Consider the following 26,834-nt stretch of genomic DNA (forward strand, 5'->3'; position numbering starts at 1 on the left):
AAAACCAAACCAAACAGATCAAATAAATTAATTTTTTATTTGGTTTAGTTTGGTTTGGTTTTACATTTTTAAAAATCGATAATATTTGGTTTGGTTTTGGTTTTGTTCAAAAAAATTGAAGAAATAACCGAACTGAACCGATGAATTATATATATATATATCTATATATATATATATATATATATATATATATATATATATATATATTTATAATTATATATACATAATATATTGTTTTTTATGAACAATCTTTTATGCAAAAAATACAGCACACTAATTTAAATTAGTAAGGTATGATACATCTTTTATTCGTACAATCATATCATTAGCTTATGTATTATTCATTAAGTTTATATTGTTTAATACATTGGATTAGCTAACAATATAAGCAGAAAATTAGACATAATTAAAGTTCTGTTATAAGAATTATAAGATCAGACTATTTTTTTTGAATGAATTATTTTCTTTTCTTCTCTTTTGAATGAATCATTTTTTTTATTTTTGTGTATGATTAATAACCGAATAACTGAACCAAACCAAATTGAAATTGATAACAACCAAACCGATGGATGTATATTTTATTTGGTTTGGTTTGATTTTAATAATTTTATAACCGATTAAATTGATTTAATTTTGATTTTGACCAATAACCGATCCAAATCGACCCGTGAACACCCCTACTTCCCCGTTCATATTATAAGTATCTCTCTTTTTTATATAATCTTAAAAAAATAGTAGTATTTTTTATATAATCGAAAGGATATTAATTATTTTTTAAAAAAGTTTATCTTTATTTAGCTATGTGGCTTCTTATATAGATAAAAAATCACATTTAAATAGATATTATTTAATATAAAAATATAATTTAGTGTTAACACCTATATTATTGTTTAAAATAAGAAAATTTCTTTAAAATTATATCTGATCTAAAAAAGTATCATATTATATGAACCAAACTAAATTGAAATTGATAACAACCAAACCGATGGATGTATATTTTATTTGGTTTGGTTTGATTTTAATAATTTTAAAACCGATTAAATTGATTTAATTTTAATTTTGACCAATAACCGATCCAAATCGACCCGTGAACACCCCTACTTCCCCGTTCATATTATAAGTATCTCTCTTTTTTATATAATCTTAAAAAAATAGTAGTATTTTTTATATAATCGAAAGGATATTAATTATTTTTTAAAAAAGTTTATCTTTATTTAGCTATGTGGCTTCTTATATAGATAAAAAATCACATTAAAATAGATATTATTTAATATAAAAATATAATTTAGTGTTAACACCTATATTATTGTTTAAAATAAGAAAATTTCTTTAAAATTATATCTGATCTAAAAAAGTATCATATTATATGAACCGGATTGGAAGAGAAATAAGCTGTGATGATTCTTCCTTCGTTCAAATCATTAGGATTCTTCGATGAAGGCCAATATGTTAGACTCTTTATTTCGTATTAATTTATTTGTTCTATTTTTTAAATATATATATTTAATCTAGGAGCATACAATTGCCGATTATAAATAATCACATGAATTGTTCAATCTATCTGAATGAAATGCAAATATATACCCTAGATAATGGAAAAAAGTCTTTCACTATGTGTTGTGTATGTCTCAAGCGACGGCGGATTCCATTTCTTATTTTAATGAAGCAGAAAAAAAGAAATGTAGAGAAGAATATCCGTATAATAAAGTTTTTTCAACCAGCCAACGATCCTTTTCGTGCGTCGATTGTAAATAAGACACTCAGAAGAAGAAAAAATGACATGAAGATGGTTATATCCAAGGTGACTGACATAAATTTCTTTTTAGAAGGAAATTAAAATTTACCGTGAAGAATCCTTTTAAGCAATTTTTTAATTTCAATTTTCCAGATGCTATATTTTAGACAATAAAATTAAATAATATTTTAATACATTTAACATATTTTTAATTTAAAATTATTAATTTTTAAGTCAAAATAGAATTAACAATAATCATGATTTGGAGGAAGTAAATAGGTTTATTTTTGTGGTGCGTCACCAAGCAAACATCACTATGTTCCTTCGTTGAGGTGGACGACTATGTTTGGTTAATGGTTATTACTTCCTTCGTCCTTACTCATGTAATAAATATTATTAATTTGATTGAATATATTTAATTTATATGGTTATAAATTATTTTAAAAATTAAATTATTTTTAATATAAAAATTATTTAAAAAAAAATATACAAAAAGATATTACCACCCAAAATGAAATAGAGGAAGTACTTTATTAGATAGGTGTGATCCAGGGCTGTTCATAGTTTTGGTTAAAATCAAAACCAAATCAAAAATTTAACCAAATCGAATAAAAAAACCGATATTTGGTTTGGTTTGGTTTTAAATTTGAAAAACCGATAATATTTGATTTGGTTATGGTTATAGTAAAAAATAACCGAATAAATAATCGAACCAAACCGATAATTATATACATAAAATTTATAATTATTTATATGTATAATATTAGCTTTTCATAAATAATTAAAGATATTTTATACCTTTTAATTATTAATTTAATTTTGATCTACTTATTTTAAGGCCCATGTCTTAAAAGAATAAGTCCAAGTCTAACAATCCAAGCCCAACTTTTGATTATATTATGGATTCTCTAGTTAGTTTAGTTTAAATATGTAATTTTTTCATTTTAATTGACAAAGTTATTTCTATTTTGGAACCTCTGTTTGATTTGCTCTTTTAAATCTAAACTGCATTGCAAGTTTGGTCCACCTAATTTGCCATCAGCATGTCTTTCCCTCAATATACAGCAATGTTCGCCCTTGTGGGTCGTGAGGAAAAAAAAGATTCATAAGAAATTTGAAGAATGTAGAGAGAAAATATTTGAATTGTCCCGGCTAGTCATAAATCGAATAATCGAACCAAACCGAACCAAACCGACAATAACCAAACCGGTGGTTATTATTTTACTTAGTTTGGTTATGGTTTTAGACATTTAAAAATCGATTAAATTGATTTGGTTATGATTTTAATCAATAACCGACCCAAATCGAATCATGAACAACCCTAGTGTGGTCTACTTTAAAGTATAAAGTTGAAAGAAATGAAAAGGGAAATAGAAGATTTTTTGTAAAAGTTACTCTCACAATGAGCGGAAAAGTAGGGAAATTTATATATAATATAAAGAGTGACAGTTTTGTACGTTCAATCACATTCATGTTTTCTCTTTTTGGGGGGGCATTTTCTTTCCATTTCACTATATAATAAATTAAAGTATTTTTATTCTTCTTAAATATTTTATGGAAAAGAATCATTCACGCCCTTTTATTTTCATAACTTCTATTCTAATAATATCTATTAATCTTGTGTCTTTTAACTCACACATTCATATTTTCATAACTCCTACTCATAATAATCTTCATTACTCTTATGTCTTTTCAAATTCATAACTCCCAAATAATTTATAAATTTTAACACATTATAATTTCCTCATCATGAATTCATCTTCCTGCAACGTAAAAATATGTCATGTAATGGAGGTAACCAAGATTTTCTCAATGTAGTGTTTGTATGGTGGCATAGGTTGCCCAGAAGGTAAATTTCTTGAAGAATTTTTGGACAGAAAGTTCAAGGGAAAAATGAGTGGTATGGAGCAAATCCTCCAAGGTTCTACACAACATTATTTAAGATTAAAATTATGAATATCCTGCAAGTTAAGGACTATGATTGTAATGTGGGGTACAACCCCTCTTTTGCTTATTCAATTATTGCTGAAGAAAAAAAAATCAGCAAATGTTGAATTGCAAATTGCTGCCACCAAAAAATATTGAATGAAAAACTAATACAATTCTGTTGACAAAATTGTGAACGGTGAAATAAAAATTTCACCTATAAAAGAAGCTCTTCAGCTCCTCATTCAAGATATCAAATTTACAGACAGAGAGAAAAATATTTAGAGAGCTGTGAAGTATTCCATAGACTATAAGAAAATAGTCTGTGAAGAAAAATAGAGTGTGAGCGATATTTTTTGTAAGGTAGTAAATTAAAAGAGTGATATTCCTTTTTGAGTGTGTGGTAGTCTTTTTTGAGTGTTGTACTCGGTACTATCCAGTATAAAATTTCTTACTATAGTGATATCAGTTGCTCCTCTTGACCCGTGATGTTTTCCTTATTTAAAAGGGTTTCCACGTAAAATTCTTGGTGTCATTATTTTTCCATTTTATTTCATTATTTTGACTATATTTATTTTTGTGTCCTCGTTTTCCCAACAAACTGATATCAGAGTCAGGTTCTATCTGAGTATGCTCTGTGGTTGCAGCATAGTCTGAACCTCCACATCAGAAAATATTTACTTTGATTTGTTATAGTTATATTTTTGGGGAGAAAATGATGGAAGCCAACACTAGTAGAATGGTTACTTTGAATGGTGTTAATTATGTCATTTGGAAGGGGGAAATGGAAGATCTTCTTTATAAAAAGAATTTTTATCAACCAGTTTTTACCACTGTAAGCCTGAAAATAAAACAGATGAAAAGTGAAATCTGTTGCATAGAGATTTATTAGGCAATGGGTTGACGATAATGTGTTAAACCATATTTTTGGGGAGACACATGCTCTTACCCTATGGGAGCATATTGAAAGCTTGTATGCTCGGAAGACAGGAACAACAAAATATTCTTAATAAAGAAGATGTTAAGTTTAAAATATCATGATGGTTCTCTGATGACAGATCACCTAAATAATTTTTAGGAAATGATGAATCAGTTGTCTGCTATGGGTATTAAATTTGATGAAGAAATTTAAGGCTTGCTTCTACTTGGTTCCCTACCAGACTCTTGGAAAATATTTAGAACTTCATTATCAAATTCTGCTTCAGATGGTGTGATCTATATGGATTCTGCCAAGACTAATGTCTTGAACGAAGAGATGAGAAGAAAATCTCAAGGTTCTTCTTCTTCATCGGATGTCCTGGTAACTGGCTCCAGGAGGAGAAATAAAAATCATGGTTCTCAGAATAGAGAACATAGCAGGAGCAAATCTAGAGGCAGACTTAGGGATATTGAGTGATATCATTGTGGCATAAAAGGGCATACAAAAAAAAATCCGAAAATTGAAAAAGGAGAACAAAGACAAAGATGAAAATAAAGAAGATGGCAATGAAAATTTTCTAGCCACCATCTCCACCGAAGATCTTGTTACAGTCCTTAATGCAGATCTGATAAATATTGCTTGTGATGAGTCAAGTTGGGTTGTGGATACTGATGCCGCATCTCATGTGACATCAAGGAAGGAATATTTCTCTTTCTATACTCCTGATGACTTTAGAACCTTGAGTATGGGTAATGAGACTGTATCTAGGGTGGTTGGTATTGGTATAATATGTTTGGAAACTAGTATTGGGACTAAACTAATTTTGAACAATGTAAAACATGCACCTGATGTTCGTCTGCACCTAATTTCTGTTGGTGTTCTAGATGATGAAGGATATGTTAGTACTAATGGCAGTGGAAAATGAAAACTTATTAAGGGTTCCTTGGTTGTGGCTTGTGGGAACAAACATCGTTGTCTATACTAGACTACGGCTTCTACTTGTGCCAATATGGTGAATGCAGTTGAGAGAGATAACTCCACAACATTGTGGCACAAGAGGCTTAGACACATCAGTGAGAAAGAACTCAATGTTTTTGCCAAGAAGAAATTGTTGTTTGATTTCCAAAGTGCTAAATTAGAAAAGTATGAGCATTGCTTGGCGGAAAAACAAAACAGGGTCTCTTTAAGTCTAACCCTCCTTCAATAAAGACAGAGTTACTTGAGTTGGTGCACTCTGATTTATGCGGTCCAATGAAAATAAAGACTCTGGGTGGTACACTCTACTTTTCCACTTTCATTGATGACTGTTCAAGAAAGCTTTGGGTCTATGTCTTGAAAATTAAAGACCAAGTGTTAGGTGTCTTTAAGCAATTTCAAAGTTCAGTTGAAAGAGAAACTGGAAGAAAACTGAAATGTATTCGTTCTGATAATAGTGGTGAATATTGTGGAACATTTGACGAATACTGCAAGCATCAAGGTATTAGACACCAGAAGACTCCTCCTAAGACTCCTCAACTTAATGGGTTGGCTGAGAGGATGAACAGGAGCTAGATAAAAAAAGTTAGATGTTTGCTTTTTGAAGAAAAGTTGTCAAACTTCTTTTGAGGTGAGACCTTATTGACCGTTGTACATGTTATTAACATATCTCTTGTTGTTACTTTGCAAAGTGATGTTCCAAATTGAGTTTGGTATGAAAAGGATGTTTCCTATGACCATTTGAAAGTATTTGGCTGCAAAGACTTTGTACATGTGCCAAAAGATGAGAGGTCAAAGTTAAATGACAAGACAAGACAGTGCATCTTTATTGGATATGACCTTGATGAATTTGGTTATAGGCTATATGATCCAATTGAGAAGAAGCTTGTGAGAAGCCGCGATATTGTCTTCATGGAAAATCAAACCATTGAAGATACTGACAAAACAGAAAAGCTAAAATCTTCAAGTTCAGATGAAGTAGTCCATCTTGATCAATTTTCTCATACAAGTGTGGATAACGTTGTAAACTTGATGATCATGGTGATGCTCAAAATCAAGTCCCAAATCAAAATGTTGATACTGATAATAACAATGATGTTGTTGTTGATGATACTCCTGCTCATGAAGTTGTGAAAGAAGAATATAATCCTCTTAAGAGGTCCATAAGATAACGTATTCCTTTCTCTTGCTATTCACCTAATGAGTATGTGCTACCTACTGACGGGGTGAACCTGAGTGTTATGAGGAGGCCATGGAAGATGACCATAAGGATAAATGTATTGAAGTCATGCAAGATGAAATGAAATCTTTGCATGAATCACACTTATGAGTTGGTGAAATTGCCTAAGGGCATGAGAACTTTGAAGAACAAGTGGTGTTCAAAGTTAAAGTTGAAAAACACAGCTTGAAGCCCAGAACAAAGCTAGATTGGTTGTTAAAGGATTTGGTCAAAGAAAGGGTATTGACTTTGACGGAAAAAAATTCCTGTTGTGAAAATGTCCTCCATTCGTATAGTTCTTGATTTGGCTGCTAGTCTTAATTTAGAAATTGAGCAGATGGATGTGAAGAGGAGATTTATATGGAACAACCTCAGGGCTTCAAAGTAAATGGTAGAGAAAATTTTGTGTGCAAACTCAAAAAGAGTTTATACGGGCTAAAGCAAGCTCCTAGACAGTGGTACAAAAAGTTTGAATCTGTTATGGGGAGAAAGGCTACAAGAAGACTTCTTTAGATCATTGTGTATTTTTACAAAAAAAATTTGAAGATGATTTTATCATCCTCCTGCTATATATGGATGATATGTTGATTGTGGGCAGGAATACTACCAAGATTGATAATCTGAAGAAATAGTTGTGTAGGTCTTTTGCTATGAAAGACTTGGGTCATGCAAAGCAAATTTTGGGCATGAGAATTACTCGTCTCAGTGATGAAAGGAAGATTTATCTGTCACAAGAGAAGTACATTGAACGTGTACTGGAGCACTTCAACATGAAGAATGCTAAGTCTGTTAGCATACCTCTTATAGGTCATATGAAGTTGATCAAGAAGATGTGTCCTACAGCTAGGGAGGAAAATGAGAACATGGCCAAAGTTTCATATTCCTCCATCGTCAGAAGTCTAATGTATGCAATGATATGCATCTGACCTGATATTGCCCATGATGTTGGTATTGTCAGCAGGTTTCTCGACAATCCAGAAAAAACAACATTGGGAAGACGTTAAGTGGATACTCAAATATTTGAGAAGAAGCTCAGATAAATGTTTATTTTTTGAAGGATTAAATCCAATTTTGAAGGGCTATACAGATGTTGATATGGCAGGTGACCTTGATAATAGAAAATCCACTACTAAATATTTGTTTACTTTTTCAAGGGGAGCTATATCATGGCAGTCAAAGTTGCAGAGGTGTATTGCATTGTCTACAACTGAAGCTGAGTATATTGCAGCTACTAAAGCTGGCAAGGAGATGATATGGCTCAAACAATTTCTTCAAGAGCTTGGCTTGCATCAAAAGAAGTATGTCTATTGTGACAGTCAAAGTGCAATAGACTTGAGCAAGAACTCAATGTACCATGCAAGGACTAAAGACATAGACGTGAGATATCACTGGATTCGAGAAAAGATAAAAGACGAATCTATGCAGGCTGAAAAGATCTCTACAAATGAGAATCCTTCAAATATGCTGACCAAAGTGGTAACAAAGGATAAGTTTGATTTGTGCAAAAAACTTGTTGGCATGAACTCTCCCTAAGAAGATGAAGATACCTCCTTCTAGTGAATGGGATTAGAGGAGGAGATTTGGGGGTCCAACCTCTCTTTTTCATATTCATTTATTGCTACAAGAAAAAAGGAAGCAGCAAATATTGAATTGCAAATTGCTGCCAGCAGCAAATGTTGAATGAAAAACTAGCACAATTTTGTTGACAAAATTGTGAGCGGTGAAGTAAAAATTTCACCTTTAAAATGAGCTCTTCAACTCCTCATTAAAGATATCAAATTCGCAGATAGAGAGAAAAATATTTAGAGAGCTGTGAGGTATTCCATACATTATAAGAAAATAGTCTGTGAAAAAAATAGAGTGTGAGCGATATTTTTTGTAAGGTGGTAAATCAAAAGAGTGTTATTCCTTTTTGAGTGTGTGGTAGTCTTTTTTGAGTGTTGTACTCAGTAATATCCAGTATAAAATTCCTTACTATAGTGATATCAGTTGCTCCTCTTGGCCCGTGGTTTTCCCTTATTTAAAAGGATTTCCACGTAAAATTCTTGGTGTCATTATTTTCCCATTTTATTTCATTATTTTAACTATATATATTTTTATGTTAGTCCGCATTTTTCCAACAGGTAACTGGGACGATGTTCTTGAAAATCATATATACGTGAATGATGATGTACATAGGAGGTGTTTATTTCTGTCTTCTCCTGCTTCCATTTTATTAGTCTTTTTTTCTCTCTTTTCCTTTTTTTTTTGGTTTTTTCCTTTTTTTGTTTTATTAATCATGTATTTAATAATAAAAAAAGATGACATCGAAAATGTCATGTGATAATATAGTTATTACTTTGATAATAATCATAGATATATTTTTTAGAATTTTCTTTTTTATGTCATATAGTTGTAATACCCCAAAAGTTGGGAAGTTAAGAGTTGAAGAAAATTGCAGAAAACTTGGTTCTAGTGCAATGTTCCACAAGGAGGTCTACAGACCGTAGGATCACCCGTAGAAAAAAGCCAAAGCGAAATATGGACAAGTCAAATTATACGAACGGTCATATGGTCTGTAAAAGGTCCTAAGGACCGTAGACTCATCCGTAGAAAGCCCTCACGAAAGTTAGAAATGTTGGGTCTCTAGAATTAATTCACAAACAGCCAAGACGGACCATGGTGAGTTCTACGGACCGTAGAAGGGTCCGTAGAATACACCACCACACTAAGGGAATTATGGGCATTGAGAGTTGTACGGGAGGTTGTAAGGTCCGTGTAAGATTCCACGAGCCGTAAAACTACCGTAGAAGGAAAGATAGAGAGTTAATTTTGAGAAGTTGTACAGGACGAGAGGTTATACGGTCTATTTGATGTTCTACGGACTGTATAAGGGAATCATAGAAGGAACCTCTGAAACTTGGGATTTGACACTTAGTTCTACGGACGTTCTTGTACGGATCGTGAAAGGTTCTACGGGCCGTATTAGGTCTTGTAGACCATGAACTTAGAAACTTAGGGGTCGTTTGGTTACTGGATAAGGACTGAGTTATTTAGGTATAAAATATTGCATAAATTTTACTATGTTTGGTAGCATTTTTGTGTAAGATATAAAATTTAACACACATAATACTATATTTGGTTAAAAAATTAGAAAATTAATAACTAATATGTGTATAAGTTATGAGTCAATCTATGTATTATTTTATGATGGGGTAAAAGATGGAATAAGTTATATCTGAATAACTAATACTTGAATAAAACTACAAATTGACAACTTTATCCTTCACTCTCAATCAAATATACTCCACATCCAACTCGATTCAGTTTCAATGACAGCAAAACATTTTCTAACACGTAAAAGAAATATTCTTATCAGTAATTTATGAACATAACATTGACCTAACAATTACTGGCAAAGGACAAATATGAGAACATATGACGACTCCTGAAGTAGCAGTAGTAGCAACAATCCTTACCAAGTTTGCGGTACCATTGTTGCTCTTGTAAGATTCTCCCTTTTTCCTGTTAGTTAGCTTAAATGCACAAAGCTCAACTTAATAACACCTAGCCCTGTGTGTGTTCTGTCATCCATATATCTGCAATATCTAAGTACACCCAAATTTGATGCGGGTTTTGTTTTGTTTGTTCAAAAATCATTTTTTTTGTAAAAGGGTTCATTAATTTTAGTTTCTTTAGCTTTTAAAATTGCAAGAGATCAACACCCAAAGAAATTATTAAATTTTGCATAACTTAACCCTCACTACTAAAAACAGTCCAAAAAACGATGGAAAAAACAGCGATGGACTGCGTCGCTCAAAAAAGCAGACGTTGTCCGTCTCTTTTTAATTTTTTAAATTTTTTAATTTTTTTTTTAATAAAAAGCGATGGACAGGGACTATATGTCCGTCGCTTTTTTTGGCGGATTTTTGTGCCATATATAAATATATTTAAAAATTAATTATAAAATAAAAATAATGACGGAGTCCGTCGCTTTTAATTGAAAATAATTAAATATTATTTAAAAATTGCGTCTCCGTCCTTCGTTTTTTATTACATTTTATTTATCATTTTTTTTAAATAAGCGACGGAAAGCGTCTCCCAGTCCGTCGCTTTTTTGGTCAAAATAACGGTCAACTATTTAAAAAAAGCGACAGTGTAATATCCCCTAAAAACGTTGTATACGATGTTTCAATTTTTGCCTAAACATGATACAACCTCTGTATTTTGGTCATAACTTTTCATAGAAATATCCAAATTGAGTGATTCAAATTTCTGAGTAACCACAAGATCATTACCTACAACTTTTATGAAGACCATATTTTAAGATTCGGAGGTTACGTAGGTCAAATAAATTAATCTTTGTAAGGTAGGATGCTGTTACGGAAATGAGTGTTTATAGAAGAAAAATCATATCTCACTGTAGGTTTATCCAAATTGGTTGATTCTTGAACGATATGAAACTAGACTTCCATATCTACAATTCTTATGAATACACCAAATCCTAATAAGGAATTTATCTTATTCAAACGCAGCTTCCAAAAAGAGTATTCTGTCAAAGATAACTCATTTCACCTACCATAGAAAGATCTAGATACATTTGACATCACTCATGACATAAATTGTCCTCCATTTAACATCATCCATGACATCAATATATTCCACTAAATTTTCAGATTTTTATTTATAATTATTTTATTTATTGTTAGGTCATCTTTCCCACCTATAAATACCCACCTTATTTCCTCATTTTATTCATCAAGCTTTCTCAAGCAAATCTTCTCTCTATACACATTCTCAAATATAGTTTTAGTTCTTAGTAGTGAAGAAATACTATTCCGGTGATTCATATATTCCGGGTAGTACACAAAACGTTCCGGCAAGGAGAGAAGCTAGGACTCAAGAGTGTTCATTAAGTCTTCTGGTACCAACTAAAGCTTCGGTTTCCAGGTATGTAAGGTTTCAATGAGAGTATTCCTTCCACTCTCATGTCTAAATTATTTTGATTATATGATAAATTATATTTATTTTCTTTAAGCTTTACTCTAAGTTATGTGGTGTTTATCCATGAATTCTTCCATCCATGTAGTCCAAAAACTCTTTCAATTAAATATCTTGATTTTAAATAATATTTTCTTATGTTAATTCTTATTTTTACTTAATAGTATGAATCATGGTTAAACTAATGATTATTGCTCTATTTTGATACAACGTAATTTTATATATATGAATTTATAGTTTGCAAGTAATTCCTCTATTTATCTATTTAAAAGTTCTTGAAATTCATGGTGGGTTGTTTAAAGCATGATTTTTAATTAATGATTTTTAAAGTATTTATGTATATTTAATTACATACATATTTGCAAGTTGAAGTGATTTGAACCCACCTAGTTTTACTATATTTTTAATAAAGTTTGACTTGAAAGCTTTGACTCCAAATAAATGTTTATGAAAGAAATATCTATGATAAAAAAAGGAGTCTTATGAAATGAAAGAATGATGAAATAATATGAATGATGAATTCTTTATGCAATAAGGACAATTCTTGCATATTTGAATTATCAAATGTTTTAATGAGCTATTCTACCGAATATGATGTTTGAATTCTCAAGTTATATACTATGAATATTTTGAAGTATTAAACTATTCCGTGGGATTGACTTAGCACCGAATGAGGCATTGAGGTGGGATTCGGTAAGGGAATCCTAGTAGCAACCCCTTGTCTCATTAACTATGTGCCAACATAGGAGCCCTTGTAGGCTTAGGCTAATGGATCCATAAATAGCCCTTAAAGTTAAAGTTAAAGAAATGAATGAAGTTGACGGAGTTCTACTTGGCAAGTAGTCTCCCCGGCCAACGTAGGGGGTTATGTTGGATTCCATGTAATAGCTCGCATGGTCTTAAATGTCGGTTATGGTTAGCTTCCTACAAAATGAATGTTTTAAAGGATATCCATATGATTTATTATGCATGTATTACATTATGTTCCATATTACATAAATGTTATAATATTTTCTCAATGTTCATGCATCCTTACATACTTAGTACATTCAAAGTACTAACGCATACTCTTTTGCCTACATGATATCACCATGTAGGGATCGGTGCTCCTCCTCGTTCTCCTCCACGTGGCTAGTTGATATTCCATCGAAGACTACTTTTGGTGAGTTCCCATGTTCCGGGAACAATACTCCTTTGTCTTTCTAGCTTATGATATGTTAAGATATTTTATTATGGCATTTCTTCTATTATGATTGAGGGTGAGCTAGGAACTTGTCTTAGCCCCATTAAATCTAATAGTTAAAGGTATTGTTGGATATATGTAAGTTGAATATTTATTATTATGATTTCCGCTTGTCTATTTATCATCATTACCTATGAAAGGCTAAAAGAATGCTAAGAGGCTTGTTTGAGGTACTTTCGGGTTCCTCATTCGCTATGTCACGTCTAGGCCCTAGGCTTGGGTCGTGACAGACAGATAGGGAGACGTTGTTCGTCGCTCTTTCTGAAATATTTCAAACCAGTGCCCGACTTTTTCTTATTTTCTATTATCTCCCTCTCTCTAAAACTTCCAACCCCCCGCCCCCTTCTCTCTAAAACTTCCAACCCCCCTCCCCCTTCGCCGCCGTTCGCCGCCCCCATTCCCTCCCCCATCGTCGTTGTTGCCGCCACCACTTTCCTCCGTCATCCTTCTCTCTCCGTATTGTTAATAAGGTTAGTTAGTTAGGGTTTTAATTTTGAAAAAAAATTAATTTGTTGATTTGTTAGTTAATTTATTTTATTTAATTTGTTTAATATATGTTATTAACATAGTTAATTTGTATATGTAATTTTGAATTGGTGAATGTTAGAAATTAGATTTTAGGTCTTTGCTTTGATTTGGGTTTTTTTTTTGAATTAAATTGAGAATTGAATATTTTTTGAGTTGAAATTAAAGTGTTCTTGATGTTCAAATGTTATTAACATAGTTGGTTAGTTCTTGAAGTTAGAATGTGAATGAAAATTTTAGGGCTTTAGTTTGAATTGTGGTTTTTTTAATTAGATTGTGAATTGGGTATTGTGTTAGTTGGACTTGAAGTGTTTTTGAAGATACAATTAAAGTTAGAACATGAAGTAATTATAAATTAGAATTTAGGATTTTTATATTTGGAAGATATTCAAGTTAGAAAAATATTGGGTTGAATGATTTTTGATATTTGGAAGATATTCAAGTTATGAACTTGGACTTTAGGATTTTTGAACTTAGAATTATTATTTTTTGGTTTGTATAAATTGTGAACTTTAGATTTTGGAACTAATTAGAACTTAGATACTTGAATTTTAGGATCTTTGAATATAATATAGAACTTGAACTTAGAATTTGAATTTTGAACTTGAACTTGAAATTTTGTTGACTTTAGAAATCTTGTTGAATTGTAGTACTTATGAACTAATTAAACTAATTAGAGTTAGACGATATTCAAAGTCATGAACTTAAACTTTAGGAATTTTGGAAGTGAAACTTTGAAGTTTTTAGGTTTGTATATGTTTGAACTCTTTAAACTTTAGAAGTAACTAGAACTTAGAAGTTCATGTGGTTATTAAATTGAACTTTAGATACTTGAATTTTAAGAATTCAAAACTTTATAAATTATTTTGGTTTGGATAAATTTTAAACTTTTAGACTTTAAAACTAATTAATTAGAACTTTATGTTGTCATGAACTTGAACTTTAATTAGATACTTGAATACTCCTATTTTAGAACTTTAATTTGTATATACTTGAAACTTGTAATTTTGTTCTTATTTAACTTAGAACATCTGACTTGAATTAATTAGAACTTGAATTATTTATAATTTGAACTTAATTATAAGTTGGACTTAATTATTATATGAATTAATTAATTATAACTTGAATTAATCATAACTTGAACTTAATTATTATATGAATTAATTAATTAGAACTTGAATTAATTAGAATTTGAACTTAATTATAAGTTGAACTTAATTATTCTATAAATTAATTAATTATAACTTGAATTAATCATAACTTGAACTTAATTATTATATGAATTAATTAATTAGAACTTGAATTAATTAGAATTTGAACTTAATTATAAGTTGAACTTAATTATTCTATAAATTAATTAATTATAACTTGAATTAATCATAACTTGAACTTAATTATTGTATGAATTAATTAATTATAACTTGAATTAATTGGAATTTCAACTTAATTATAAGTTGAGTTAATTATAACTTGAACTTAATTATTATATAAATTAATTAATTATAAATTAAATTAGTCATAACTTGAACTTAATTATTATATGAATTAATTAATTATAACTTGAATTAATTAGAATCTGTAGTCTCGATAAATTGTAGTCATTATGAATAAATTAATTAAGCTTGAATATATGTAATTTTATAGATGGATCATCGTTAGTGGATGTATAACATGCATTATGAAGTTGGTGGTAGTTTGAAACTTGAATTTATTGACGGTGTAAGAAGTTTTATCGATCATGTCATGACACTTGATATTTTTAAGAGAAATGGATTGGTTAGTTGTCCTTGTCGTGAGTGTAGGTGCTTGAAATTTTTTTAATTCAGATATAGTTATGGTTCATTTGTATGGTAATAGATTTAAGCCTAGATATTTTGTATGGTTGATCATGCAGAAATAGATGGATTGAATAATATATTTTATAATCTGCTGCTCGTGGATGAATATAATATGCTTGCACCACATGGTCAAATTAGGGTTGACATGATAGGGTTCTACATGATAGAGTTCAACATTAGAATTCATGAAATGGTTAATGATGCTTTCGGGGTTCAAGGTGGGATGGAACCCGGATAATATTTTGATGAAACTCCTAATGAAGAAGCAAGACGCTTATAGAAGATTCTAGTCGTCCATTATGTGAAGGGTGTTATACCCTATTTTAACTCGAGGTCAAATGGTGTACAACATATTGATGATTCCTAAATTATTTAATTTTAATGAGTCGCCACCTAATTATTTTTAAGGTAAATTAGGATACCTAAATGATCAACTAATGTAATGCTAAAATTAACTCCATTTAATGGTCTACGTAACTTATATGATTCTAGGTAAGGGTTCTAGTTATTCTAAAGGGAAGGGATTAAGCATCCTTTAAAATTCGTTAAAAACGATTACCGGCCAAACTTAGGTTAAATAATTAAAACTAGAAATCATCTAAAAAGTAAATTGACACGAATTGGTTTATCTTTAGAGGATTCTAATTAAATTAAATTAAACTAAGATTAATATCTAAGCAATCATGAACAACATAAATAAATTAATTATTACAAACCGAATCAATAAAATAATAATAATAAAAAAAAATAAGTATTGAACATATAAAAAATATGGCCCGACACTTAGTTTCTGTACGCCTGGACTAAGCTGTTGGGCCACCTGCATTTTGGGCTTTTGGGCCAATTTTGATGTATATCACAACTGTATATACACTGTATATTAGTGCATACAACCAACAGTTTTCTTGTATATCAGATATATATGAAATTGCATATCAGTCAATTTTGCTCCAGTGCCTGTAAAAATACTTAGTAAACATGTTTATAATAAATAATATAAATAGTAATAATAAAAATAATAATAATAACAATAATAATAATACTAATATAAAAATAAAACCCGTCTTATGAACACGGGAGGCCTTGGAAATCAACGGTAATTTCTTCATCGGCCAATTTCAACTTGTAACATATAATATATAATGTAAACTTAAATTAAAATTTCCGTCTTTAAAATGGAGAGGCCTCGAAAATCGACGGAGAGATTTTTTCATTGGCCAAAATAAAAGTCTATTACATAAGTAGTAGACATGTAATCATCCCTCCAAATAATTAAAATAATAAAAACTATTTAAAACTTATTTTAAAGAAGTTGGTACTAACTTTATTTAAAGTAGTGGTGAAATAACTTTATTTAAAATAGTGGGGTAATAACTTTATTTAAAGTAGTAGGATAATAACTTTATTTAAAGTAGTAGTGTAATAACTTTATTTAAAGTAGTAGTGGGGTAATAACTTTATTTAAATTAGTAGTGTAATAACTTTATTTAAAGTAGTAGTGGGATAATAACTTTATTTAAATTAGTAGTGTAATAACTTTATTTAAAGTAGTAGTGGGGTAATAACTTTATTTAAAGTAGTAGGGTAATAACTTTATTTCAAATTTAATAAAGGGAGGCAAGATAAATTATGATAAATGGCAAAATAATTACTACATGCTAGCAAATTTTATAAAAAATACTATAATTATTTCCTAACAGTGAAATATTTCAATCAACAAATTATGCCTGATTAGCAAAATATTAAATATTTCTCAAATCTAAATCAAAAAAATAAAATATCGGTTATCAATTAGCTAATCAAATAGATACCCAAATTAAAAGATATGCATTTAGACAATAGCAAATAATAACAATCTCACTATAAAAACCTTAATTAAATACAAGAATATAAATATGAACATAATTAAAATATAAAAACATGAATATGAACAAGAAACCTTAATTAAATACAAGAATATAAACATGAGCATAATTAAAATGTAAGAACATGAATATGAACAAGAAACCTTAATTAAATACAAGAATATAAATATGAACATAATTAAAATGTAAGAACATGAATATTAACATGAATATTAATATGAACATGAACATGAACAAGAACATGAACAACAACAACAACAACAAAAACAAAAATAACATAAATATGCCTTTCAATCTCAATCAATTATGAATGAACAAAAATCTTTTAATCTTGAGTTTATCAAATCATTTGGATCAAAAATTAAGAACTAAAGTGGTGTAGTAACATGTGAACAATATGGATCTTATAAGCAAAAAAATAACAATAATGGTTAGAGTAATCAATCATCCCAACATTTGTTATGCAAAATAAAATTAGTAAACGGAGTCTAACATAAAAAAGATCTAAATCTTCCAAGCAAGAAAACTTATCAAGAACACCGAACACAAGATGTAATCAACCCAACATATACACAAATAAAAAAAATATATGAACTTTTAGATCTAAAGGAACGCAACATATATAGTAAAATAAGAGTTAAACGAAATCATACCAAGACGGATTTGTAAAAATCCATCTTCGACCTCTCGTCTTGTTAGTCTAGCGGCGGCTTGGTGGCTTTTCCGGCGTGGTTCGTTGGAGATTTCGCCGGAGACGAGTGGGAGAGAGGTATTCGATGGTGCGTGAAAGGAGAGAGATAAGGGGGAGAATGGTGAGGACGGTAACTTGTCTTGTTTTCTCTTTGGAGAAGATGAAGAGAGTGTAGAGAGAGAGAGATAGTAAAGAAGAGAGTTTTTAGAGAGAGTGAGTCTTTTTGTGTGATAATGGAAAGAGAAAAAAAAATAGTTTTTTTAGGATTTTGGGTCTTAAGGATAAAAATAGGAAATAAATTATCTTTTAATCTGGACCATTGGTCAATTTTTGATAAGCGACTGAGATTGGATCTTCGTATTTGATGGAGATGAAATGGGTGGGTGTGATTAAATCTTATTTGGCTAAAATTTTAATAAATTGAATAAAGAACACTACACCTTAAAAAATAAAAATGGAGGAAAATTAAATAGATTACTTATCTAGATAATAACTATAATATATATGTTGAATAAGTAAAATTATAAACTTTATCAAGTAGTAATATTTGTATACATAAAGTAACTACTTATATATATACTATGTAAATATATGTGTATGTATGTATGTATATAGTATGTAATAAAATAGAGCTATAATTAATATAGTTAACTAAAATATATAATAAACTTAACTAAGTAATAAATTTATAAACCCATATATATAAGACGTATTAAAATAGATATGTAATATGTGCATGCTAATATGAATAAGTAAATTATAAAATAAACTTAGTTAAGAAATATATTTTTTATATATATAAAGAAAATACACACATACATAATATATACTCAATAGATACGTAAAAAATATTCAAATATATGAAACTCATTACTAAAAAAAAAATAGTTTGAATATTAATAAATAGCAAAATATTTTAAATTACAAACGTAAAAATATATGATTTATTAGGTAAAACTAAATATAAATTGATTTATTTAATAAAGAAATAATTTTGAAAATGCTTATTTATTAAGAGAGCAATCCAAAAAATAGTCATGAGTTGGTCAAAATTGGGTGTCAACAGCTGTCCCTCTTTGACCGAAGACGATGAAAGAGTTTTTGGGCAAAGAAGTTAACGTAATAGCCAATTTTGTCCCAAATGCTGGGACATAGGATGAGTAGCGTTCGAGAGTAGATTAATGAGCATTATTGGTGAGTTTGTCTCTCGAACAAATATCCTTAGTTCACTGATTAGACATAATTCTACGTTGTGCTACGGTTTCTGCAAAACTTAAACTTGATAAGACAATTAATAAATATTAAATATAAAGTAATATGCAATAATTCATGAAAATGACACCTCTAGGGTGCGAGTATAAGCAAATGCGGCCTTGCAAGCCGTAATAATTCAATAAAATCAAAGTGTATGAAAAATACAGTTTTAAGACCGATGATGCATGATAATGGTGCCTTTCAACGATGATTAATGAAATGAGGCCTTAAACCAAATGATTCATAAAGAAATGTGACTTTTTAAGTTTGCGATTTATGAAATCGATGATTTATGCAAATGACGTCTTTGCAAATATTGCATTTTTGCAAGCGTTTCATGCAATTGTATTTAAAGCATTTGTGCAAGGCATTAGAAAGTAATTGAAAGTCATGTGGAATGTGTTTTTTTAAAAAAAATATCTGAAAGTATTTGTGGAGTGCATTTGATAATATTTGAAAGTATTTGTGCAGTGCATTTGAATATATTGGAAAACATTTATGCGATATATTTAAAAACATTTGAAAGCATATGTGCAATGTATTGGAAGATATTTCAAGATATTTGTATACTGAAATACCCGCATTAGAAGGTGGGTGCCTATGCAATGTAATGCAATACCCGCATTAGAAGGTGGGTGCCTATGAAATGTAATGCAATACCCGCATTAGAAGGTGGGTGCCTATGCAATGTAATGCAATATCCGCATTAGAAGGTGGGTGCCTATGAAATGTAATGCAATACCCGCATTAGAAGGTGGGTGCCTATGAAATGTAATGCAATACCCGCATTAGAAGGTGGGTGCCTATGCAATGTAATGCAATACCCGCATTAGAAGGTGGGTGCCTATGAAATGTAATGCAATACCCGCATTAGAAGGTGGGTGCCTAGGAAATATAATGCAATACCCACATTAGAAGGTGGGTGCCTATGAAATGTAATGCAATACCCGCATTAGAAGGTGGGTGCCTGTAAGTTATAATGTTCTCCAATCTTGACTTGCCGGAGATTGTATCTTCTTGTGAATTTTTGAGATCTTCTCAAAAATTCTGTCCCAGTTTTTATTGTAAGGGAGAAATGAAAATCTTACAAGGAAAACGACCGAGCCATTGTGGCGCCTACATATCCTATATGTGCAGGAATCAGGTCAAATGTAGTTCCAAACTCTCTGGATGATGAATGCTGCAAAATCTGAGACAAGATAATCAATAGACACATGTATAATATGAGCATAATGACATGGAAAATTGTATTACTTACAACATTTCTAGCTTAAAAACACAAGATATTCCACCCATTTGATATGGACGATCCAGTAAAATAGGCATTTCACATCAATGGGATTACCCTAATGTTACATTATTTAGAGCAAACTATCCACTTTCAAAGGACAAATGCAAGAGTTTTTTTGTTTTTTTTAAGTGAATGTAAAAAGATAGTCAAATTTTGACTACAATTGGTATCAACAGTTAGAAATGCATAGAAATATTTCTCATTTCCTTTCTCATAACTGAGATTGACTTCAAGGTAATTCTTATAGCTTCAAGTAGTACCTCAAACATACTTAAGTGTCGACAAGATTTTTTTCATCCTGCTTCCAACAAAGGTTTAGAATTATACCAATCATCATGTTTCAAGTGCCCTCACAATAAAGAAAGTTCTATTTCGCACATATATGAAGTGTTTGATTTGAGAACATTTTACAAAGTGCACTCACACTCTCAAGAAAGTTCAACGCATGCAACTGTGATACCATATGCTTGGCCTGCATGTAAGTCTCCACTAATGTGAGAATATTTGGAATGAGATCATATAGGGCTTGTTTATTGGTTTGTAATGTATGCTTAGGAAACGGGTGGGATATTAATTTGGGATAAAAGTGACTTAATCTCTCCTTGAGCATCACACTGAATTTGTGCTTTTGATGATTGATACGCCTTTGACGTCTAATCCTCTTTCTTTTGTCTCAACTTCTTCGAGTCTTTATTTGATAGAGTTTTTTCTGCTTTTCACCTCTTTATTTTGTCTTGACTTCTTTGAGTCCTTATTTGTTAGAGGTTTTCTCTTTTTCACCCCTTTCTTTTGAGGTTTCTCCTCTTTTGTTGGAGTGGTTTCCTTTTCGTCTTACATCGATTTTGTAGGATTTTTTTTTTTTTTGAAAGTCGTCTTTGCTTTCTTGACTTTGGAGACTTTACCTCTTTTGCATTTGGCAATTTCGAAGTTGGATCTTCTTCTATAATTTGCACATCTTTGGTGCGCTCAAGGAGGTTGGGCCAAGAGAGGGATAGTGCATGTAAGCACTCAGAAGGGAAATGGCTAAGATGTGGTTGTCCAAAGAAAATGCTTTAGGCTCAAAGTGGGAAAACTAGGGATTAATGTTATTTGGTAGGCTTTCAAAGGCACAATCGGATCAAAAAAGGCCTACAATCCTTTCTCAAACCAAACATTACTCAGGATTTCGCCTCAACAACCATTCAGGCCAAGTTCTAGATCAACAGTGCGATGCAATTGAATTTTAATCTAAAGCTCACCACACAATGCACATAAAACCATGAGGTTGGTTTTATTCTTACCTTGAATGTGTGCAAGAGAATTTTCAAGCATCACAAAAGTATAAATGAAAGATACCAACAGAAGCTATGGTTTACCACAAAGCCAATCTTTTTTTCATCATACCGAATATTTCGCATGCTCCCAACTGTATTTGTCCCAATCAAGAAGATATGATTCTTAAAATATGTACACAATTTATTATTTTAATTTATTATTATTATTATTATTATTATTTTAATTTTAATTTTTTTTTTATTATTTTGAAAAGAAATACCGAACCCAAGAAAAGCTGCCTATGTATCTCACCGAGATGAGAATCAGGTGTGCGTAGTTCATGCAGATATGATATATAAAATAATTTAGAGCTTTAGACAAACTTGGTGTGGTCTTCCAATGTTAATATTTTCTGTGGAAATGCTGCAACATGCTTTATAACCTCTCTTGGTCGGAATGTTGTGGCTTCCAACTTCATTACTCCTGATTCGACTTTAGAAAGGTCAATGATGTCATTTATTAGTTGAAGAACCAAATCTCCTGAAGACAATATTACATTCACAAGCTGACGATGTTCCTTATCCAATTTTGTGGTAGAAAAAATCTTGATCATATTGACCACTCCTGACAAAAGGATCTAATCTCATGAGACATGGTTGCAAGCATTTGTTTCTCTCGCATAGTTTTCTCTGTTATGTGAAAAGTTTTGTTAAGTTCAGTCTCCTTGGCCTTCTGTACAACTATCTCTTCTTGCAACTTTGCCATTTTTTTCTCTTTTCCTTATCTGATCAGTTATCTTCATTCCTATGTAATTTACACCAATTGTCTCTCCTGCCTTATTGAACACAAGTTCAACATATATTAGAGAATTCTTTGACCCAAATAATTCCGTGTCATATGTAATTTCCTTCTTTGATGATATTCCCCGTTCCAAAACCTCTCTTTTGAGGTCTTGAGATTCCTTTGCACCCGCACCAGTAAATCTCTACATTTGTTTTACCGATGATGTCCTCTTCATACAGACTTGGCAAACTATTGTAGATAGCATAACTCATTGTCCTAGTGGCCGATAATAACAGTTGCATTTTGGAAGGCAAAGTGTAAGAAATTATCTGCTCTTTTTCAGAGTCTGGATAATTCTTCCACTGGAGAGGACTGCCTTTCAAGGTTTTCTATGCTTTCCTGCAATTTCTCAATTAGTATTTGCATCCCGTTGAACACTTGCTTTTCTATAATTTCCTGTAATTTCTCAATTAATATTTGCATCCTGTGGAACACTTGTTTCCAACAATTTGTCCAAATGTTTAGCTTTCTGCTTTCAGTATTTTATGATATCATACTCAGTATCTATTTCTATTTTATCTTAAATTTTTACATCATTTCTTTTCTAGGAGCCTCTTGGATTATGTACCTCTTCAATTGTTCATCCAATATAGAGGTTGAATGTTTATCACCCCTATATCTTTCTTCCTCGAATTGATACTTCTCCAATAACTCTAATTTCTTGTGCTCTGGTTCTTGTTGTTGTGCTCTTCTTGAGGGTTGTCTCTTATGACTTGAGCTCCCTTAGATATTCACGAGAACCATACATTGTTATAACCATCCCCGACTATTATCGGGGACGGTTTTCCTGTAAGGATACGAGAAAAGTGTGAAAGAGGAGCCATTATAAAAAGAAGTAACAAAATATAGGAGTAGGACTTCATAGTCAAAGACTCCCCCGATTTATCTTTCAAGTTATGTATTGGTGCATTGTGGAATTCAAGATCATCATTATTTTCCATGAACCCTTTGTCCCTCTTAAAATTGAGAGACAATCATTTATCGCATGATGTCCTTTAATAAGCCTCTGCAAAGGAAGAAAAAAAAATCAATTTTGGTTGAACCCTCGATATTTGAGAAGCAAGCAAGTTTGATTTCCGACACAAATCAGTCTCCCCTGAAAAAAGAAGAATAACTCAAAAGCAAAAGTATTAGTTCGTGTTTGTAATAATTAATGCAAAATATCTCATAATGAACTAAACATATAAATGTTGCTTTGTTTGAATACAAACTAATCTATGGGTGAAGAAAGAGTAAACAGATAAAAATTGGCTCATTTAATTTTATAATGGATGTGTGAGAACGGTTGACTTGTGTTGAATCACGAATTTTTGCGCTTCAACTTTGTACCATCATTTTTCTTAGATGTAGAAAAAAAATTCTCAATTTCTTTGAAAGAACGAGGAAAAACTGAAAACTTCAAAAACAGGGACCGAGCCTTGAAAGGTTGCCTACGTATCTCACAAAGGAGAAATCAGGTCCTACGTAGTTCGACCAACTTGGTATATTTTTTTTTTTTTTTTATGATTTGAGAGTAAGTTCGAATTTTGTTGGGAAACTAAAGACTCGTGAAATATTTGGACGCACTTTCGATAGTGAATCGATATTTATGCCTATGAGGCTCTAGAAAAAAAAATAATTAAAGAAGTGGACTAGCATGCCTCCAAATAAAACAACATACTCACAAAAACAGTTATAGCATATAGCACATAAACAATTATTGCGCATCCTTAGCAGATATGTAACCTTTTCGCGCCAAGAATAGGCCTAACGATTTGAAGGATGTATAACGTCATTTGAAATATTCCATTGGCTCCCACAAAAAAACATATTTATACAAGCTTTATGAATAACTAAATGGGGATACATAATAGGAAAATGGGATACAAATAATCAGTCCCACACACGGGTATAATCCTAAACTACGGCTTCATGAATAATCTTTCGTTCTTGTCCTTTTGACATCTCCGAACGCCAACGCCTTTAGGATGAAGTTGCAGCTTGTGAAGCTCCTTATTTGACTAGACTAAGCTACTAAAATAAACTTCCGACCCCGAGGGACAATGGTTTGTCAAATGGCGTATACAACCTTCAACATATGGGTTGTTTTTCCTAAATGTGGAGTTGACACTCTAAGTCAATCCACCTAAGGTGTATGCATACATGACTTAGATCGAAGGGAAGCATAGCTCTATCTTATGTTTTCCAAGATTTGACTTACTAGACAAAAGGTTCTCGAGTGGACAACTCGAGTGAGAAGGCTACGCGGCCACACAGAAAAAGATCCGGATACTCCGCGCATACGCCAACTCTCCTAAATTTTGGGATTTTGAAGAAAAATTTATGGGTGCGCGAAACACACCTCATGTGTATGTGTGATCGTGTCAATTTTCCAGAATTGGAGGAAATATGAATGGAATGACAATTTATATAAAGCAGTAACAAATAAACAATTTATGCAAAGCAATAACAAATAAATAAATTATATCACATAAGCAAGATAAAAATAAACTAACTAAAATAAAATAAGCAAATAAGCAAATAAATAAATTATTAACCTAAGTTAGTTATGGTTTAGACCCTAATTCCCCAGCGGAGTCGCCAAGCTGTTATACCCTATTTTAACTCGAGGTCAAATGGTGTACAACATATTGATGATTCCTAAATTATTTAATTTTAAGGAGTCGTCACCTAATTATTTTTAAGGTAAATTAGGATACCTAAATGATCAACTAATGTAATGCTAAAATTAACTCCATTTAATGGTCTACGTAACTTATATGATTCTAGGTAAGGGTTCTAGTTATTCTAAAGGGAAGGGATTAAGCATCCTTTAAAATTCGTTAAAAACGATTACCGGCCAAACTTAGGTTAAATAATTAAAACTAGAAATCATCTAAAAAGTAAATTGACACGAATTGGTTTATCTTTAGAGGATTCTAATTAAATTAAATTAAACTAAGATTAATATCTAAGCAATCATGAACAACATAAATAAATTAATTATTACAAACCGAATCAATAAAATAATAATAAAAAAAAAATAAGTAAGAACATATAAAAAATATGGCCCGACACTTAGTTTCTGTACGCCTGGACTAAGCTGTTGGGCCACCTGCATTTTGGGCTTTTGGGCCAATTTTGATGTATATCACAACTGTATATACACTGTATATTAGTGCATACAACCAACAGTTTTCTTGTATATCAGATATATATGAAATTGCATATCAGTCAATTTTGCTCCAGTGCCTGTAAAAATACTTAGTAAACATGTTTATAATAAATAATATAAATAGTAATAATAAAAATAATAATAATAACAATAATAATAATACTAATATAAAAATAAAACCCGTCTTATGAACACGTGAGGCCTTGGAAATCAACGGTAATTTCTTAATCGGCCAATTTCAACTTGTAACATATAATATATAATGTAAACTTAAATTAAAATTTTCGTCTTTAAAATAGAGAGGCCTCGAAAACCGACGGAGAGATTTTTTCATTGGCCAAAATAAAAGTCTATTACATAAGTAGTAGACATGTAATCATCCCTCCAAATAATTAAAATAATAAAAACTATTTAAAACTTATTTTAAAGAAGTGGGTACTAACTTTATTTAAAGTAGTGGTGAAATAACTTTATTTAAAATAGTGGGGTAATAACTTTATTTAAAGTAGTAGGATAATAACTTTATTTAAAGTAGTAGTGTAATAACTTTATTTAAAGTAGTAGTGGGGTAATAACTTTATTTAAATTAGTAGTGTAATAACTTTATTTAAAGTAGTAGTGGGGTAATAACTTTATTTAAAGTAGTAGGGTAATAACTTTATTTCAAATTTAATAAAGGGAGGCAAGATAAATTATGATAAATGCCAAAATAATTATTACATGCTAGCAAATTTTATAAAAAATACTATAATTATTTCCTAACAGTGAAATATTTCAATCAACAAATTATGCCTGATTAGCAAAATATTAAACATTTCTCAAATCTAAATCAAAAAAATAAAATATCGGTTATCAATTAGCTAATCAAATAGATACCCAAATTAAAAGATATGCATTTAGACAATAGCAAATAATAACAATCTCACTATAAAAACCTTAATTAAATACAAGAATATAAATATGAACATAATTAAAATATAAAAACATGAATATGAACAAGAAACCTTAATTAAATACAAGAATATAAACATGAGCATAATTAAAATGTAAGAACATGAATATGAACAAGAAACCTTAATTAAATACAAGAATATAAATATGAACATAATTAAAATGTAAGAA

At 30.7% G+C, this 26,834-nt stretch overlaps 1 pseudogene; it reads right to left on the reverse strand.

Annotated features, from left to right (window-relative positions):
- Window positions 1-22,088: 22,088 nt before the first annotated feature.
- LOC129894654 (histidine kinase 5-like) lies at window positions 22,089-23,382 on the reverse strand (annotated as a pseudogene).
- Window positions 23,383-26,834: the final 3,452 nt, after the last annotated feature.

Source organism: Solanum dulcamara, chromosome 7 (assembly GCF_947179165.1).
Source record: "Solanum dulcamara chromosome 7, daSolDulc1.2, whole genome shotgun sequence".
Lineage (NCBI taxonomy): Eukaryota > Viridiplantae > Streptophyta > Magnoliopsida > Solanales > Solanaceae > Solanum > Solanum dulcamara.